Below are 13,295 nucleotides of genomic sequence, written 5' to 3' on the forward strand. Positions count from 1 at the left end.
GTCACATTTCTGACCCTGGCATAGCCACGGTCTGAACTGAAGGCCAGACTCTCAATCCAGAAAGGTTAGCCCCAGTGACTTGCTTATGCAAGCACATTTTCAGTTTTGGAATGGCACAATCTGCTCACTGAACCTCTGATGACTTGTAGGTTTTAAACTTTACATTTTTCATTACAATTTTAGAATTTGGCAATACTGCAGAAACCAGGTGGTCTAAATAGGTGTTTGAAAAGTGTTCTGTCTACAGTTACATATTCTACCTGACTGTAGTTTTTTAGGTAGAACTTGGGTTGTTCTTATTGTTGGACTGCTCTGAATTTTAAAGGATGTTTATGTAATAACTCATAATGCCGTTAAAAAATGAGACATTTCAGGCTATGTAGTTTCAGCCAAAGCTTTAGTGTACTATAGTGTGCAAAGATGACTCTTCTACCCCTAACATTTTTCCTGGACATTTCCAGCTAGGAGCATGCTAGACTGAGGGCATAATTATTTCAGATAATTTCTACAAAGGCATTTTTAAATTTTATTTTATTTATTTTTTGAGACAGAGTCTCACTGTGTCACCCAGGCTGGAGTGTAGTGGCACAATCTTGGCTCACTGCAACCTCCGCCTCCTGGGTTCAAGCGATTCACCTGCCTCAGCCTCCCGAGTAGCTGGGATTATATATGCACACCACCATGCCCGGCTAATTTTTATATTTTTGGTAGAGATAGGGGTTCCACCATGTTGGCCAGGGTGGTCTTGAACCCCTGACCTCAGGTGATCCACCCACCTTGGCCTCCCAGAGTGCTGGGATTACAGGCGTGAGCCACTGCACCCGGCACAAAGCCATTTTAAAACAGCTTTTTTTTTTTTTTTTTTTGGAAACAGCCTTGCCCTGTAGCCCAGGCTGGAGTGTAGTGGTACAATCTCAGCTCACTGCAACCTCCACCTTCCAGGTTCAAGTGATTCTTGTGCCTCAGCCACTTGAGTAGCTGACACTACAGGCGCATGGCACCATGCCTGGCTAATTTTTGTATTTTGGGTAGAGATGGGGTTCTACCACATTGGCCAGGCTGGTCTCGAACTCCTGACCTCAAGTGATTCATCCGCCTTGGCCTCCCAAAGTGCTGGGATTACAGGCATGAGCCACTGTGCCCCACCTAAAAGAGTTTTAATACTTTTCATTCTTCTGGAGGACAGCTGGCCTTTAAAACACTATCTTCGCTGACTTAGTGGCTCTGTTTCTCTGCGAATGTAGTGCAGTCGGAAATCTGAGCCATCTTAACATATCATTCATTTTTTAATCTGGGGAGCTTCGAGGAAAGTGCTTCTGGTTTGCATTTCCCAGGGCTAGATTTAGCCCAATTATCCTGATCAGTTACAGAGTAGCAAAGAATTCATCTTGAAAATACGTTAAAAACACAATCTTTGATCATGTGCTTTGTGCAGAGGAAAGGCAGTCTGGAAGCATGTGAGCAACGCTGCTGTCTTGGACAATGGGCCTGGGTCACATCTCTCTGGGTCAAGTATGTTTTATGGCACAGGCACCTCTGGGCTGGTGTCCACGTGATGGAGAAATGATGTAGATTTGGCCAAAACTGTGGAAGGAGGGGACATGACCCCTCTTGGACTCACTCTGGAAAATGACCCTTCGGGCTCCTAGCAGCATGGTGTAGCGATAGGGGTGCTGTGCTGTCCAGGGCTGCTGCGGGTGGGCGACCAAGCTGGTGCCCTCTGCTTCCCCTTGCGCAATGCCCTTTGCCCTTGCTGCCTCCCATGTTCTCTTCAATCAGGACTGTGTTGCCACCAACCACAGACCACTGTCAGGACTGAGATGTGAAAGCCTGAGGCTTCAGCATTCAGAGGGATTGGAGCCTTTACCTAGCAAGGTCTTTGGAGGCCCAGAGACAGACTAGTTTTCCTGGGGCCACACAGGGAGTGGCAGAACCAGGAAAGACCTCCAGATGCCATTTTTTTTCTTTCTTTTTTTAAACAGCTAATAACACTTGCCCGATTTCTAACTCGCTGTTGCCAGACATAATCCAGGGGTCTCAACTTCCTAGCTTCCTTTTATGTCCCCTGCTGCCACTCCCGTGCCAGCACAGATCAATTCTCTTGCAGGTCCCCAGAGGTGGTTGGTGAAATGGGAGCGCTGAGAGGAGGTGGCTGCTCCCCGAGACTCCCTGTCTCCGGTTGGGGTTTCAGTGCTTTTTGCACCCTGTTACTCTCCAGAGATCCACAAGGGGGCGGGCTTCTCCCTTCTATGCCAGGCTCAGAGGCCAGTGGTTTTCCCCACCAGTGTCCACGAATTCCAGTGTACAAGACTCTGGCCCAGGGCTTGCTTTTACCCCGGACAGTGAGAAGCTACAGGCCACCCAGGGCTTAGCAAGTACTTAGCATCAGGTCTGGTCAAGGCTGCCTGGACCCTCTGGAAGGGGTTATCCCAGGCTGGGCTGACCTGCGCGTCTTTCAGTTCCTGAAGCAGCCGCCAACCCTTGGTGGTCTATGGGGTCAGCGGCCCAGGTTTCCAGCATTGCCCCCACACTGCCCACGTGTGGCTTATGTTGCTTTCACTCTACCTGGAAAATCGCTGTCAGTTTTGAGGGAGCAGGGAGCACAGTTTCCAAAGAACGCGGGCAAACTAATCAGCCTTCGGATGACCGCAACCAGGTGCGGGAGCCACCGCACGAAAGCACCTAGGGAGGAACGAGGGACGTATAGGGAGGTTGCGGTGGCTCCTTTAGACAGTTAAAGGGCTGCTGTAGTAAACACAGGTTCAGACCCGTTCTGAGGGACAGAGCATGCTCTTAGGAGGGTAAAGTAGGAGAGAGATGCTGGCGCCATGTAAGGAAAACATTCTGAGACAACTCCAGCCCTTTGGTGATGAAACAGGCTACCTTGTGAGAGGGAGAGAGTGAGCTCTCTGTCAACAGAGGCAGCCAAATACAAAGCTGGATACCTAAGCCACCACAGAGATCAAGACATGGAGGGTGAGCTTGGGTTAGATGACCCCCATCCCCCTTCCAAAATTAAACAGTTGTGAATCTCCGAAATGTGATTCTGTATTAATTCAGTTCCTCAGATACCCACTTTGAAATGCCTGGGGCTGTGGAGATGGGACATCCCCATGTCCTATTCCAGCGGCATTCAGCAGTCTTTGGTGATCATTCTCCCAAACCTCAGAGGCAGATGTGGAAGTGGGAGCCCAGATATGTGACCTCAGAAAGGCACCAAGTGCCCTGTGTTGACTGCCCAGGGACCTCTCCCCTGCCCTGTGACTTGGTGTTTCCTGCTCCAGGTCCTGTGTCTGCTCCAACCACCCCTAGTCCCCCCAACCTGCCCATGCTGACCATTCGCTTGACCTGGCCTCTGGGGTCACATCCTGCTCCCTTCCCCAGTCCTCCCCGGGTCCCCATAATCCCATGCACTGACATTGTCCTCTACCCATCCCAGCTGTCCTTTGTCTCCACCTCCTGAAATGTGCTGGGAGGCAGGAACTGTGTCTCATTGTTCTAATCTTATACATTTAGTCCATTTTCACATACCTCTCCAGCCTCCCCTGGAATGTACATGTAGTAGGTGTTCTCTGGAAGAAAAAGCTTCTTGGGGCCAATTGACACCATTTACCTTATGTTTCTCCAGCTTACATGGTGCCATGTTTTTCTTTGAAAAGTGAAACTTTCATCCTTGAAAAATCTCAGCGGCTGCAAGCATACACGGCTGTGGTTTAACAGCATGTCACATTCCTGAAACCGACGCTCCACGGGTATTTGACCAAACAAGCTTTCCTTCCTTTGAAGTAGAGTCAACTCGAGTTAGAACCCTGAGACAGGGATGAAGACTCAGCCTGGGACTGCATGGTGGGTTTTCTGGGTGAGACATATCATGTTGCAATATTCATAACCACGCACCCTCAGCACAGAAGCTGCCCCACACTGTAAGATTTCTCACTGCTGCTGAGCCCTCCCTGGTACGTTGAGGAATTAGAAACCTGTTCACGCCTTTAGGATGGTAGATGCTTCAGGATTTTTGTTTGTTTGTTTGTTTGTTTTGTTTTGTTTTTTTTGAGATGGAGTCTCACTCTGTCGCCAGGCTGGAGTGCAGTGGCACGATCTCAGCTCACAGCAACCTCCACCTCCCAGGTTCAAGCGATTCTCCTGCCTCAACCTCCCCAGTAGCTGGGATTACAGGGACACTCCACCACGCCCAGCTAATTTTTGTATTTTTAGTAGAGATGGGATTTCGCCATGTTAATAAGGATGGTCTCAATCTCTTGACATTGTGATCCACCCGCCTCGGCCTCCCAGAGTGCTGGGATTACAGGCGTGAGCCACAGCGCCGGGCCCTGCTTCAAGATTTTTATCTGAAGTCACTAATGGGTTCACTTAAATGCATTGTGAAAAGAGGACCGGGTGCTTTGCTTATAATAGATATGTGACAAAACAAATTTGTTAAGTACAGCCAAATCAATTCATTGACTGGTTCGTTAAGTACAGCCATATTGTCCAACACAACAATGACTTAATGATAGATGGGGGCATTCAGTATTCCAAAATTGAAAGTTCATTTAATGTCAGGTAGTCACAGACTTTTAGGGCCGTAAAGGAGGACAGGTCATCTGGCCCCTCAGTTTACACCTGAGAAACCCGAGGTTGAAAGAAATTTTAGGTTACAACAGAGAATGTGCCCAGCACACCGTAGGACTTGACCCTGCTCTCAGTTTAAAAAACAAAAATCAACTGTATTGTTTACTTATATACGTGTCAGGGAAAAAAATGCAGGTTAGCAGACTATTTGAGACCAAATAGTTCTTATTTGTCATGATACTGCTGAGAGTGTGTGGACTCTGGGAGGTGTTTTGAGAACTTGGAATTTTGTGGCCTCAGAGAATTTGACACAAAACCTGGCGGAAGGTACAGATTGCTGGCATTTATGGTGGATGTGGGGGCTGAGGTCTTCACGTTGGTAGAGCTGGACTTTCAGATCGTTTGAGCCCCTTCTACTAAACAGCAGAAAATGGGTTTTAAAGGCAAAAGCACTTACATATGAGAAACAGGGGTTCTCAGACTTTATAAGGCATCAGAATCATCCAGAGGGCTGGCTTAAACAAAGATGATTGCCCACTCCAGAGTTTCTGGGTTGACCCAAGAATTTGCATTTCTACCAAGTTCCCAGGTGATGCTGATGCTGTTGGTCCGGGGACCATACTTTGAGTACCATTGGTGTAAAGGCTTCTCATCCGTGAGTCAAGGATCACAGACTTAGGAGGGCTGGCAGATAATATTAACAAGTAATGTTAGCCAGGTGGAGAGACAGTAGGATATGGTGGGCGTGCTGCTGATGTGGGGACCACAGGTTCCCTCTAAAGTGGGCACTTGCTGCTCAGTGCTGACCTACTCTTGACCTACAGGAATGAAGAACTCGGTTTGAAACTCTTTCGGTGTTTCAGGAAGTGCTAGAAATCCAGGTTTACATAAGGAATGTGTAATGGGAATATCCTGTTTTTTAGATGTTGGTGGCTAATTACCTTTTTAAAAACTGTGCAGGCAAAATAAAACTTGTTTGTGGCCCTGCTGGTGTCCAGTTTGCAACTTCTTGGGTCTTCGATCTTTGGAGAATTTTTAGAGTGCTTGATCAAAAGTGGCTTAGCTGAGTGGGTCTGTTTCAGAGTCTCTCATAAAGTTGCAGCTAAGATGTGGGCCAGGTTGCAGTCATCTGAAGTCTTGACTGAGGCTGGAGGGTCTGTTTCCAAGATGGCTCCTTCATATGGCTATTAGCAGGAGGCCTCAGTACCTCGCTTTGTGATTCTCTCCATAGGGCTGCTGGGGTATCCTCACGGCATGGCACTTGGCTTTCCCCAGAGCAAGTGATCAAACAAACAAACAAACAAAACAGCAAGATCAAGGCCTCAATGCCTTTTATGACTTAGCCTTGGAAGTCACACTTCTTCATGTCTACAATATTATATTGATTACACAGGTTAGCTGTATCCAGTGTAGGAGAGAAGCACACAGGGCATGAATGCCAGGGGGCGAGAATCACTGGGAGTTATCTTGAAGGCTGGCTGTCATAGTGAGTTTTGTTTTGTTTTGTTTTTGTTTTGAGACAGGGTCTTGCTCTGTCACGTAGGCTGTACAGTGGCAAGATCAAGGCTTACTGCAGCCTCGATCTCCTGGTCCCAACCAGTCCTCTCACCTTGGCCTCCTGAGCAGCTCAGGGCCACAGGTATGTGCCACCATGCCTGGCTAATTAAAAAAAAAAAAAAAAAAAGGTAGAGACAGAATGTCCCTATGTTGCCCAGGCTGGTCTTAAACTCCTGGGCTCAAGCAATGCTGCTGCCTTTGCCTTGCAAAGTGTTGGGATTATAAACGTGAGCCACTGTGCCTGGCCCATAGTGAGGTTTTTTTTATTTTGTTTTGTTTTGTTTTTGAGATGGAGTCTCCCTCTGTCGCCCAGGCTGGAGTGCAGTGGTGTGATATCGGCTTACTGCAACCTCCGCCTCCCAGGTTCGAGCAATTCTCCCTGCCTCAGCCTCCTAAGTAGCAGGGATTATAGGCATGGGCCACCATGCCTGGCTAATTTTTGTATTTTTTAGTAGAGATGGGGTTTTGCCATGTTGGCCAGTCTGGTCTTGAACTCCTGACCTCAGGTGATCCACCCACCTTGGCCTCCCAAAGTGCTGGGATTAAAGGCCTGAGCCACAGTGCCTGGCCCATAATGAGTTTTTCACTGGTTGTATAGACTCTTCCCCTGACTTCTCTTTAAGTCATTTTCATCTTGTTTCTGAGTAGTCCTTGATTTCTACTATTTTCATTGTGACTTCTCATCCATAGACACTTACAGTTATCATCAGAAAAAAACATGTTACAGAATTTCTCAGCTGGATGTACTCTATGGGGTCATCTAGGACAAAGTTGCAAGTTGGAGACTCTCGGGTAGAGCCTGAGTGAGCAGTTGAAGTTCTTCTGTTTGCCAAAGTTTTCAACCAGCCAATTTAATTCATTTATGTTTTCAGGCCTCTGAGTCATCTGAACTTGAGCTAATACAACCCCTAGGGTGACAAACTGTTCTGATTTGCCTGGGACTCAAGGGTTTCTTGGGACTCGGGACTTTCAGTGCTAAAACTTGGATAGTCCTGGGATTCAGTTCAGACAGTAGATGTGAATTGATCTGATCCTTACAATTCAAAGTGTGGTCCATGGGTCAGCAGCATCTGTATCACCTGTTTGCTTATTGGAGCTGAAACATCTCAGGCCCCACCCCAGACCTAATGAATCAATCTGCAGTTTAACAAGAGCCCCAGGTGAACTGTATGAACACTAAGGTTTGAGACTCTCCGGATGGAAACAAAACCTCAACTTGGACTCTCTGAGGATTCTGATTTGCTGTCTCTGTGGGTAAAATGGACCTAACAATGATCCTCTTGTGCTATGGTAATCGGACCTTGACATACACATTGTATTTTTGGTTCCTGCCTCCCCATAACCCCCCAGGGGAAAGTCAGCTAAAATGTAATTGCTGGAAGGAACCTAAAAGTACCAACTCTCACCTGGCTTTGAGTTGTGGTTTTCATAAAATACTTTTTACGGTTGAAATCTTCCCCCTCCTGAAACAAAATGCCATAAACAACACAGATAAGGGGAGATGGCTGGGCATTTAGGTTATTTCCAGTTCCTGACAATCCAGGCAACGTGTACTAAGTATCCTGCATGCACAGCTTTATGTATACACTAGTGCTTTATTTCTGGGGTTTGGTTCCTGAAAGCGAGGTTGCTGGGTCACTGAGGATGCGCGTTTAAAATGGGAATGGATATCTAAAAAGGTGCCGGTCCAAAGAGGAGTGCTTGAAAAAACACTGGTGCATTTATATTATGGAAAATGATGGCGCCATAGTGGAGTGCATACAGTAGACATCCGTTGACCTTGAGGGATGGCTATGACATGCTGTCACACAGCATAAGCTGCAGAGGGACATGGCTAATTGGAGGAGAATAGAGGCGGATACTTCACAAGGTGATCATTCACACTTTCTGAATACATTTATGGATGTTTCTTCTGTTGTAAAGAATGTGTTGATTTTGTCATTCAGAGTTTTAGGAGAGAGAAAAAGTGGAGGTGCGGTGGTGGGAGCGGACAAGACTCTAGAGATCAGCTGTCAGTCTTCCCTTTCAACCCATCTTTCCTGTCTCAACCCATCACCTCCAACCTTCCTTCTCCCTACTTTCAGAAGCATAGTCTCTTGCCAGTCGCAAAAAGATAACCTTTGCAACTTTTGATTGGCTGAGCGCAGGCCACGTGCCCATGACTGGGCTGACAGTTGAAGGAGAGGGAATGTCCGACTTCTTTTTGTCTAAGGGGCCTTGCTGCCCACCTATGAGGGCTTGTAGCCCCAACCGCTGCCCTAAATAGGAGGTGTATTGTAATGATATTTGGCCCCTAATCAACAATTAAGGTAGCAAAATCTTATAGCTCTACCCTTTTGAAAACCCCCAGGCGTTTAGGGAAACAGTTCTGAGTTAATCAGCCTTATTTTTGTAGCATGCAAGGAAAACTAACAGCCAAAATTCGTTGAGCATTTATTATAAATGCCAAGTATTTCACACCATTTCATTTCATACGCATGACAATATCCATGATGCAGACACAATGTTTAACATCCCTTGTGCTAATGGAGCCACTGTTGGGTAACTTGCCCAGAGTCGCACAGCTAGTAAGTGGTAGAGCCAGGGTTTGAACCAAGGCCATCTGAATAAAAGGTTCTAATGATTACACTGTACTGTATGTACTAGGTTTATAGAATTTGGAACTGGCACAGATAATGATTCTTCTGCCCTCCCCACCCCTTCCTGATGGATTCTCACTCTGTCGCCCAGGCTGGAGTACAGTGCTGCGATCTCGGCTCACTACAGCTTCCACCTCCCAGGTTCAAGTAATTCTCCCACCTCAGCCTCCCTAGTAGCTGGGACTACAGGTACGGCACATACCACCATGCCTGGCTAATTTTTGTATTTGTAGTAGAGACAGGGTTTCACCATGTTGGCCAGGCTGGTCTCAAACTCCTAACCTCAAGTGATCCACCCACCTCAGCCTCCCAAAGTACTGGATTTACAGGTGTGAATCACTGTGCTGGCCTATGATTCCTATTTTCACTGAGCACTTAGTATGTGCCAGGAACTGTCCTTACCACTTTGTATGAATTAATTCATTTAATCTTCGCAACAACTCCAAATGAGAAAACTAAAACTCAGAGATATCAGCAACTCACCCAGGGTCCCTCAGCTGGTAAGGGACACAGTTGAGGTTCAAATCAGAAAGTCTATTTCCAGAGCCCACACGCCGGACTCCGCAGGGCCATTTGTTCCTTTTACTTATTAACACATCAATATGCTTTTTTCTTCTGCATTGATCTGAAAGTAGTTCTCTTAGGGGATACAGAAATTTAGACAATTATCAAGATAATTCAACTATAGTTATGGGTTTTATTTCAATTTTCCGTTCCATTTTGACACCAAGGATCTGGCCGGAAGCTGATGTCAGCTAAAATAATTTAAACTAAATCTGATCTCCATCGTCTGTGGGGTTTTGTTGGGAAGAAATCTGAAAAGACAAAGGAGGTATGTGTGTGATTGTGGATTGGGCAGTTCTAAATTTCCATCATTAAGGAAAATCATTACGATGATGGGAAAGAGTAAAAGAAGAAAAAGATTAATAGAATTTTCTCGTTAAATGTTGCACATATGAAGCATAAAGATATGGCTCTTTTGCAGAGATTTATTCAAAAGAGTTTCTTTGCTAGAGGGAATGTGTTTTTCTAAGTGAAAATAGTTTATCCTCAATTTGAATTGCAAATCCTTCCAAAAGCAGAGTGAGAAGGAAGGCTAATGCCTGGCTGGAATGAGTTCTTTCTACTTTGTTTTATAAAAACTTCCTGAGACAAGCTTTTAAAAAAATTATAATTATTTTAAAAAATTCAGGTATCCTCATAGTCTAAATATTTTAGATAAATCAAAACAACCAGATAATTTTATACAATATCAACTTGGTTTAAGATAAAAAAAAAAAAGACACTCTTACCTCTGCAGCTGGATTATTAGAAACAGAAAATTGCAGGGTGTTTTGGCAAATGGTGACTCCAGAAATCAGATTGGTCTCTAGAGGATAAAACACATGATGGAGAACAGGGCTGCAGACATGGGGAAAGGAGAGATGAATGAGCATTTGTTTGGCAAAGGCTGAGCACTGTGCTAGGTGATTTATATTTATGTATGTTACCTTGGTTCATAGTAACTCTAGATCGAGAAGCAGGAGCCTGGGTTTGAGAGCTGTGGTGACTGGGCACAGGCAAGGTGCCCAGGAGAGATGCAGACCAGGAGCAGATGCTGGTTTGGGGAAGGGATGCTGAGTCCTTTCTGGGCCTGTGGAGTGGAAAACCACAGGGCACCTGGTGGAAGTGTCACAGGCAGGTCTGCGTCTGTGGAGAGCTCCGCCTGTGGAGATAGGCTTGGAGGGAGTGGATGACGTCAGCAGGGAGAAGGGGAATGGGCCAGAGATGGATGGGCCAGAGAGGAAAGAGAGAGGCTGGGGAGCTGGGATCACAGAAGCCAAGGGAGGAGAGAGACTTTTGTTGTTTTGTTTTTTTAAAGATTCTTCAGGAGTTAACTCCAAAGGGCACAGAGCTTGATGTGGGCCTAGAAAGAGACAACTCTAGGCTGGGTGCAGTGGCTCATCTGTAATTCCAGCACTTTGGGAGGTCGAGGCGGGTGGATCATGAGGTCAGGAGTTCGAGACCAGCCTGACCAACATGGTGAAACCCCATTTCTACTAAAAATACAAAAACTAGCCAGGAGTGGTGGCACACGCCTGTAATCCCAGCTACTCAGGAGGCTGAGGCAGGAGAATCACTTGAACCTGGGAGGCGGAGGTTGCAGTGAGCTGAGATTGTGCCACTGCACTCCAGCCTGGGCGACAGAGCGAGACTCCATCTCAAAAAAAAAAAAAAAAAAAAGAAAAAGGAAAGAAAGAAAAAAGAAAAAGAGAGAACTCTAAAGGGAAGCTGGGACGTTAAAACAAAAGACAAGGTTGGGTTTTGAGGAGCCACGCTTTCATGATTAATAGAGGCAGGGAAAACTAAGATCTACTTAGTTCTCTCTGTCTTCCATCTTAATGAATATGGTGGTCTTCTTGCATGAATGAAAACATCATGTAATGAAATGGCATTTTATGAGCTTTAGGGAGGCAAGGAATGGGTCAACTCAGGTGAAGGAAGAGAAAAGAGGGGAGCCCCTACGGAAGTGCGGCTTGATTGCAGCCTGGTTTGGGAGGGGCCTGAGGTCACCCAGTTCCCAGCATTCCACAGGGTCCCGTCTGGCACCGACACACACTGCGGCAGGAAAGCTGGAGGAACGGCTCAGGTGGGGCTGTGCTCCAGGCCCAACAGCCCCGTTCTGTGCCTCATGCATTCAAGGCTGCCCATTTGCGAGTGTGGCTCCCTCCACCCACTGGTAAAGCAGCAGGGATTTAGGGATTTACTAGAGGAGCCTGGAGTTCCACCCAGTGCGTCCGCCATGAGTTTTGTCAGCTCCTGGATCCTGGTAGTGGGGTGGCCTCAGGCTGGGGACAGGGCAGATGTCAGGGCTTCCAGAGGAACCTTCCTGTTTATACCCCTTGAGAACTTGGTGGACGCTGTCTTTGGAAGCAGTCTGTGTGCTTTCAGGAGGTGTCGCTGGGCAAATATCACCATATAAGAGCCTCGTCTGCTCAATTTTTTTTTTTTTTTTTGTGAGATGGAATCTTGCTCTGTTGCCCAGGCTGGAGAGCAGTGGCATGATATCAGCTCACTGCAACCTCTGCCTCCTGGGTTCAAGCGATTCTCCTGCCTCAGCCTCCCAAGTAGCTGGGATTACAGGTGTCCGCCACCACGCCCAGCTAATTTTTGTATTTTTAGTAGAGACAGGGTTTCACCATGTTGGACAGGCTGGTCTCAAACTCTTGACCTCTAGTGATCTGCCTGCCTCGGCCTCCCAAAGCGCTGGGATTACAGGTGTGAGCCACTGCACCTCTGCCCAATTTTGGGCCATCTGCCCAGTTTTGAAGAAGTGGGCCCTTAGTCGGCTTGGACTTCCATAACATAATACTACAGAATGGGTGGCTGATACAAGAGAGATTTATTTTCTCATAGTTCTGGAGGCTGGAAGTCCAAGACCAAGGTGCTGGCCAGTGTGGTTCCTGGTGAGGGCTTCCTTACTGGCATGCAGATGGCCACCTTCTCATTGTGTAGAGAGAGCTCTGGTGTCTCTTCCCATTCTTACAAGGACACCAGCCCTGTCCAGTTAGGGTCCCATCCTTTTAACCTCATTTAACCTTTATCACCTCCTCATTGGCCCTATCTCCAAATACAGTCACATTGGGGATTAGGGCTTCAACATATGAATTTTGTGAGAGGACACCAACATTCAGTCCATAACAGGTGGGAAATTAAAATCTGCCTTCCAGCCTCCCAACTCTAATCAGGTGGCTTTTGTCTTCAGAAGCTATAGGCAGTAAAACCAGAAGAGTCGTTTCGATTGTTTTCTAGATGAGGAACTGAGGTCCAAGGGGGAAGTGCTTGCAAGTCCTCCCAGTGTTACTGGCATAGCCCCTCCAGGACAGTGCCAATGATCTGGTATCATGTCTGCCTCCTCAGCAAGCCTAGAGCCTTGGAAGACCAAGTCCATGTATACTATCAGGATGTCCTTGATTCTCCAGATCTGGCCCATAGAATGGGCTCAGACATGTTCACAGAATTCATGGTTTTCTCAATTCCAGGACCATAAGGCATGACCTGGCTAGGCTGGGGTTACTGGATAGATCTACCCCTCATTCCGTCCTCTTGCTGAGACTGGTAAGCTGTTTCTTTGGCCAAATTCAAATTCCTGGGAGAGAGAATGTGATCCACCCAGCTGTGGTCAGGTGTTTACCTGTGGGCGTGGTAGGAGTTGGCCTTCTGGGGCTTCTAGGGAAGAGACAGTGGTATGTGAGTTGGGAAGGTGCTGGTACTCCAAAATTACTTAAAAGAGGTCTGGGCACAGTGGCTCACACCTGTAACTCCAGCACTTTGGGAGGCTGAGGCGGGAGGATCACTTGAACCCAGGAGTTCGAGACCATTCTGGCCAACATGGTGAAACCCCATCTCTACTACAAATAGAAAAATTAGCTGGGTGTGGTGGCACGCACCTGTAATCCCAGCTACTTGGGAGGCTGAGGCAGGAGAATCACTTGAACTCAGAAGGCAGAGGTTGCAGTGAGCCGAGATCACGCCACTGCACTCCAG

The sequence above is a fragment of the Pan paniscus genome, chromosome 8 (genome assembly GCF_029289425.2).
Source record: "Pan paniscus chromosome 8, NHGRI_mPanPan1-v2.0_pri, whole genome shotgun sequence".
Lineage (NCBI taxonomy): Eukaryota > Metazoa > Chordata > Mammalia > Primates > Hominidae > Pan > Pan paniscus.